At 44.8% G+C, this 6,104-nt stretch overlaps 1 long non-coding RNA gene across 1 annotated transcript; it reads right to left on the bottom strand.

The window, feature by feature from the left end:
• Window positions 1-265: 265 nt before the first annotated feature.
• LOC135446421 (uncharacterized) lies at window positions 266-1,464 on the bottom strand. Its single transcript, XR_010439803.1, has 3 exons — window positions 1,395-1,464; window positions 789-892; window positions 266-317 (listed from the first exon to the last, which is right to left on the bottom strand). It is a non-coding gene; the product is annotated as an uncharacterized LOC135446421 (long non-coding RNA).
• Between the last annotated feature and the right edge of the window lie 4,640 nt (window positions 1,465-6,104).

The raw sequence follows: 6,104 nt of genomic DNA, 5'->3' as shown, positions 1-6,104 counted from the left end.
ACTAGACTTGGAGTATGTGCAATCTGCTATTTAATGCTAGAACTGCAAAGGACACACAGATCTGCCAGCGCCATCCTGGCAAGGGCTTCTCCCTCTGTGAACACCACCAAGGAGGCATTTGGAGGGATGTTCAAGTTGGAGCCTCCCAGCAAGGGCTGTGCTTCCAGCCAGCTGCTCATCTCAAAGAACTGAGTTGGGCAGCTCCGCTTTTGTCCCTTTCCCTCCCACAAATCAGGAATTACAACAATATGAGGGTCCTCACCTCTGCATTGTCATCCTCCCAATGTGGAGGACTAACAAGACTTCTTAGTCCTTCACTAGAGGGAACAGAAGCAGAAAAACATGCAGCTGTCAATTTCACAGACCACACAGGATTACCAACAAAACATATAATTGAAGAAATTTAGAGAACCACTTGTTCTGATTTAGTAACATCCCAGCCCAGAAACACAACTAAGTGGAAGAACTTTTATGTACTGCAAGCATTTCAGGTTATCACAATCCATAATGCAAGAAACATTTAATAATGACATCCTGACAGAGAGGAAATATTTCTTCAGGATTTTACTGGTTTTTATGGTTTTTTGGGGCTTTTTTTTTTGTTGTTTGTTGCTGCTTTGTTGTTTGTTGGTTGGTTTTTTTTCCTTACTTCTTTTCCAGACAGGCCACTATGTTTCAAGCCAGAATTCTCCAAACAGAATCAAGTAGAACCCAAAAGATTGGCAAAAACCTCAGTCTACCATGCATCAGAAATTACACTTTGGAGAGGCTCTTTATCTGTCACGTACAATTCAATATCTCGTGGTTCGAGTAGAAGGTTGAACGGCACTAATTCGACCGAATCCTCTGTTGACGTGGAATGAAGTGAGTACTGCTGGCTCCCTTCCCAGTCCTGCAGTGGGGTAAAAATGGAGACAGAGTAGGAACTGCTTGAAGCCACCCCATCCTGCCTCCCTGTTTCAGTTCCTTGACTAGATTAGAGCTAGAACCTTTTCTTTCCCTTGCTAGCCCTAAACACCTCATGTTGCAAGAACAGCTGCTGAGAAACAGAAACCACAAGCACAGGAATTTGGGGCAGAAAGGTTCGCTGCTCTATTGGCACCAGCAAACTGGATTTGGGGTATCTGCAGTCTGTCAGTCAATGAATAGAACTACAAGGAATGCACAGATCTGCCGGTGCCATCCTGACAAAGGCTTCTCCCTCTATGGACGGATGGGCAAGAAAGGACTTGGACGGATGGGCAAGTTGGAGCTTCCCAGCAAAACCTGTGCTTACAGTCAGCTGCTTGTGGCATCCCACCTCAAACAACTGAGTTGTGCAGCTCCCCCTTCTGTCTCCTGCCCTCCCACAAAGCAGACAGGACAAGAAGGGGTGATAAGAACATGATGCTTACATCTGTAATGTCATCCTGCCATGTCGGAGGACTCTCAAAACGGTCTGCCCATTCATCAGAGTTAATAGAACTAGAAGAACATGCAGCAGTCAATATCACAGTGTAAACAGGGCTTCCAAGACATACAATTGCAAAAATAGAAATAACCCCTTGTTCTGATTTAGTAACATCCCAGCCCAGAAACACAACTAAGTGGAAGAACTTTTATGTACTGCAAGCATTTCAGGTTATCACAATCCATAATGCAAGAAACATTTAATAATGACATCCTGACAGAGAGGAAATATTTCTTCAGGATTTTACTGGTTTATGGTTTTTGGGCTTTTTTTTTGTTGTTTGTTGCTGCTTGTTGTTTGTTGTTGTTTTTTTTCCTTACTTCTTTTCAGACAGGCCACTATGTTTCAAGCAGAATTCTCCAAACAGATCAAGTAGAACCCAAAGATTGGCAAAAACCTCAGTCTACATGCATCAGAAATTACACTTTGGAGAGGCTCTTTTCCCTCACGTACAATTCAATATCTCGTGGTTCGAGTAGAAGTTGAACGGCACTAATTCGACGAATCCTCTGTTGACGTGGAATGAAGTGAGTACTGCTGGCTCCCTTCCCAGTCTGCAGTGGTAAAAATGGAGACAGAGTAGGAACTGCTTGAAGCCACCCATCCTGCCTCCCTGTTTCAGTTCCTTGACTAGATTAGAGCTAGAACTTTTCTTTCCTTGCTAGCCTAAAACTCATGTTGCAAGAACAGCTGCTGAGAAACAGAAACCACAAGCACAGGAATTGGGCAGAAAGGTTCGCTGCTCTATTGGCACAGCAAACTGGATTTGGGGTATCTGCAGTCTGTCAGTCAATGAATAGAACTACAAGGAATGCACAGATCTGCCGGTGCCATCCTGACAAAGGCTTCTCCCTCTATGGACGGATGGGCAAGAAAGGACTTGGACGGATGGGCAAGAAAGGACTTGGACGGATGGGCAAGTTGGAGCTTCCCAGCAAAACCTGTGCTTACAGTCAGCTGCTTGTGGCATCCCACCTCAAACAACTGAGTTGTGCAGCTCCCCCTTCTGTCTCCTGCCCTCCCACAAAGCAGACAGGACAAGAAGGGGTGATAAGAACATGATGCTTACATCTGTAATGTCATCCTGCCATGTCGGAGGACTCTCAAAACGGTCTGCCCATTCATCAGAGTTAATAGAACTAGAAGAACATGCAGCAGTCAATATCACAGTGTAAACAGGGCTTCCAAGACATACAATTGCAAAAATAGAAATAACCCCTTGTTCTGATTTATCAACATCCCAGCCCAGAAAAAAAATCAAGTGCAAGAGCTTCTATGTACTGCAAGCATTTCAGTGCAATCCATAATGTAAGAAACTTTCAATAATGACTTCCTGAATGGAGAAGAAAGGTTTCTCCAGGATTTTGCTTTGTTTTTAGGGGTTTTGTTCCCATTAGTTCCCTTCCAGACAGGCCACTATGGTACAAATCAGATCCCATTACAAAGAGTCAAGCAGAATCCAACAGTTTGGCAAAAATCCTGTGTCTACCATATATCAGAAATTACACTTTGGAGAGACTCTCCATCAGTCACATACTCATTGTTATCTCTTGGTTCCTCTTCGTTGTCGCTCCCCTGCAGCTCAGCTGAACTCTCTGCCTCTCTGGAGCCAAGTGGGTGCTGCTGGCTCTGCTCCCTGTCCTGCACCTGAGAGTTGTCACCCTCCCTCATCGGAGGACAAGCAGGACCTGCTGCCCATGCACTAGAGGGAACCAGAAAGAGCATGCAGCCATTTGAGCACAGAACCAATAATTTCACTGCAGACAGAGAGATAGCAACACGTAACACTTATTCAGATTTAGCAACATCCGAGCCCGGCTCCACAAGTGTTCCCCAAGCTGCTATGTACTGAAAGCATTTCAGCATATATCAAGCCACACTGTAACAAATATTCAACCATGACTTCATGAAAAGAAAGGTTGAAGCAAGATTTTGCCTTTTTTTTTTTTTTATGGACACTTTTACTTACTTCTCTGCCAGACAGGCCACTATATTCCAGGTCTGAAGCTTCTGCATAGACTTCAGCAGAACCCAGAAGCTTGGAAAAATGTCTTCCTACCATGTATCAGAAATTGGAATTTAGAGAGACATTTTACTCTCACATACCCATTATTATCTCTTGGTTCCTCTTTGTCACGAGTTGCCACTGGACCAGCTGAATTCTCTGCTGCTCTGGACAGCTGTGAGTGCTGCTGGTTCTGCTCCCTGGCCTGCAGTGGGGTAAAAATTAAGAGACAGTAGGAACCGCTCAAAACAACTCCATCCTACTTCCCTGTATCAGTTCCCTGACTGGATTTGGGCTAGAAGCTTTTCTTTCCCTTGTTAGCCCCAAGAAGGGCAACTTCTGCAGTCAAAGCCCTAAACACTTCATGTTGGACGAATGGCCACTGAGAATAGGAACCACAACAGGCATTGGGAGTAAAGAATTCCAGTTTGCTGCTCTATTGGCACCAGGCAAACTGGACTTGGAGTATGTGCAATTTGCTACTTAATGCTAGAACTACAAAGGACACACAGATCTGCCGGTGCCATCCTGGAAAGGGCTTCTCCTTCTATGGACACCACCAAGGAGGCACTTGGAGGGATGTTCAAGTTGGAGCCTCCCAGCAAGGGCTGTGCTTCCAGCCAGCTGCCTGTGGCACCCACCTCAAAAAACTGAGTTGTGCAGCTCCCCTTTTGTCCCTTCCCCTCCCACAGACCAGAAAAGACAAGAACATGTGGATCCTCACCTCTGAGTCCGCATCTGACCAAAATGGATGTTCAAAAGTAAATCGCAGCCAATCACTAGAGAGAGCAGAACCAGGAGAACATGCAGCCATTTAAATACGGTGAGAAAAATTTCACTGGGCACCAAAGGTTACCAACAAAGAAAACGTTGGCATTTAAAACATCCCCTATTCTGATTCAGCGACATCCCAGCCCAGAAATACAACCATTGCAAGAATTTTTATGGACGGCAAGCATTTGAGTGTGGCCAGCCATTCTCTTACATTCAATGTTAGATGGATAGCATCTAAGAAGCCAAGGCTTCACAAACACAGAAGAAAGGCTTCTGCTGGATTTTCCTGGGTTTATTTCAATTCTCTTCCAGGCAGGCCACTACATTCCAGGTCTGAAGTACTTGCACAGAGCTTGGCAGAACCCAAAAGCTTGGCAAAAACCTCTTTCAACCACTTATCTGAAATTACTCTTTTGATAGACACTTTCACATACCCATCATCTTCTATTGGTTCCTCTTCATCATTCCTTGCCAGTGGCTCAACAGAATTCTCTGATGCTCTGGAAAGATGAGGCTGCTGCTGGCTCTGCTCCCTGTCCTGAAATGGGGTAGAAATGGAGGCACTTAAGGGACCACCTGAACACTCTACTCCCTGCTTCCCTTTTTCAGTTCCCTAATTGGATTTCGGCTGGAGCCATTTCTTCCTCTCTTTCTCCCCCAAACTGGCAATTTCACCTGTAATAGCCTAAACACTTCTTAGCATGTGAACAATTACTGAGGAGGAAAAACCCCATACCCAAACGTGCTCTTGTGTTTGGTGCACGTGGGTCTTGAAAATCGTGTTGTAAAATTTGAGGCCTTTTCTTTGCAAAGGTTCAGGAACAGCCAGGTCAGGATAAAACTCCCCTGATGTTTGCTGCATGTTTCTGTTTTGCACAGCAGCAGTGGCATCCCAAATTTGAGCTGATACACTGCACTGTGGGCTGGATCCAAGCATATTCTTTTAAGATAGTAGGGGAAAAATGAAAAAATGCCAAATGTGAACCTTTTTAAGACTGCTTGGAATAAGAAACCAAATTAATGCATAGCCCAGTCAGCTGCAGTTGCCTTTTACAGCTCAATGAATGAGAATCCTTATACTGATGTTGCAGGTAAAACAACTTCTTACTTGGGAAGTCAAAGACTTCCTGTGCTCTCCTTTAAATCACGGAAGCAACAACCTCTTTTAGGATGTTCACCCACACTCTGCAAGCACTTCTCAGGCATGCTGATGTGTTCAGGAGTGTGTTTGGGGCTGACTGGGAACTGTGTCTAAAGTGATAAATCAGAGCCTTCTTTCAGCCTTTGAGGCCAGAGTACTCAGTAATGTTCCAGAAGACAGGCAAGCAAACTAATTTGAAAGGAAGGAGAGGAGTGTGCCCTCCACTACTTACCACAGGAGACTCATCGTCACTGATAGTGATGACTTCAGCCTCAGAAGATTCACCTGTGAGATCTATGATGTCGTCGCCTGTGAGATCTATCACTTCTTCACCAGTCAAAAAAGAAAAAAGAGTCAAGATCAGAGATTACTAAGGAATTAGGTAGGCTGCCACTCTAGAACAGGCTGTGGTTGGATTCACTGTGCCCTCAGTCTCTTTTTTTAGGAATGTGTGTAACATTCCACTCAAGCTTTGCCCTCAACAGTCCACAGGAGCATTGCCAGCCCTGTCCCTCTGAAGGGACAAAAAAGGAGGAAGAGCAGCTGAGCTCCTCCAAACTTCTGTTGGATAATAACAGCATCTGTTGGATGACAACAGGATGTTCACATCAACAGATTAGTCATTCCATACAGGGGATTGTTTAGCACACAGGGCAAAAAAATAACCCCAACCAACACTAGAGGGGATACCAATTTCATGGTACCATCCTGTAGGTTGGTTCCTTGAAGGATGG

The sequence above is a fragment of the Zonotrichia leucophrys genome, chromosome 4, assembly GCF_028769735.1.
Source record: "Zonotrichia leucophrys gambelii isolate GWCS_2022_RI chromosome 4, RI_Zleu_2.0, whole genome shotgun sequence".
Taxonomy (NCBI): Eukaryota; Metazoa; Chordata; class Aves; order Passeriformes; family Passerellidae; genus Zonotrichia; species Zonotrichia leucophrys.
This window is presented reverse-complemented; position numbering and strand designations above follow the sequence as displayed.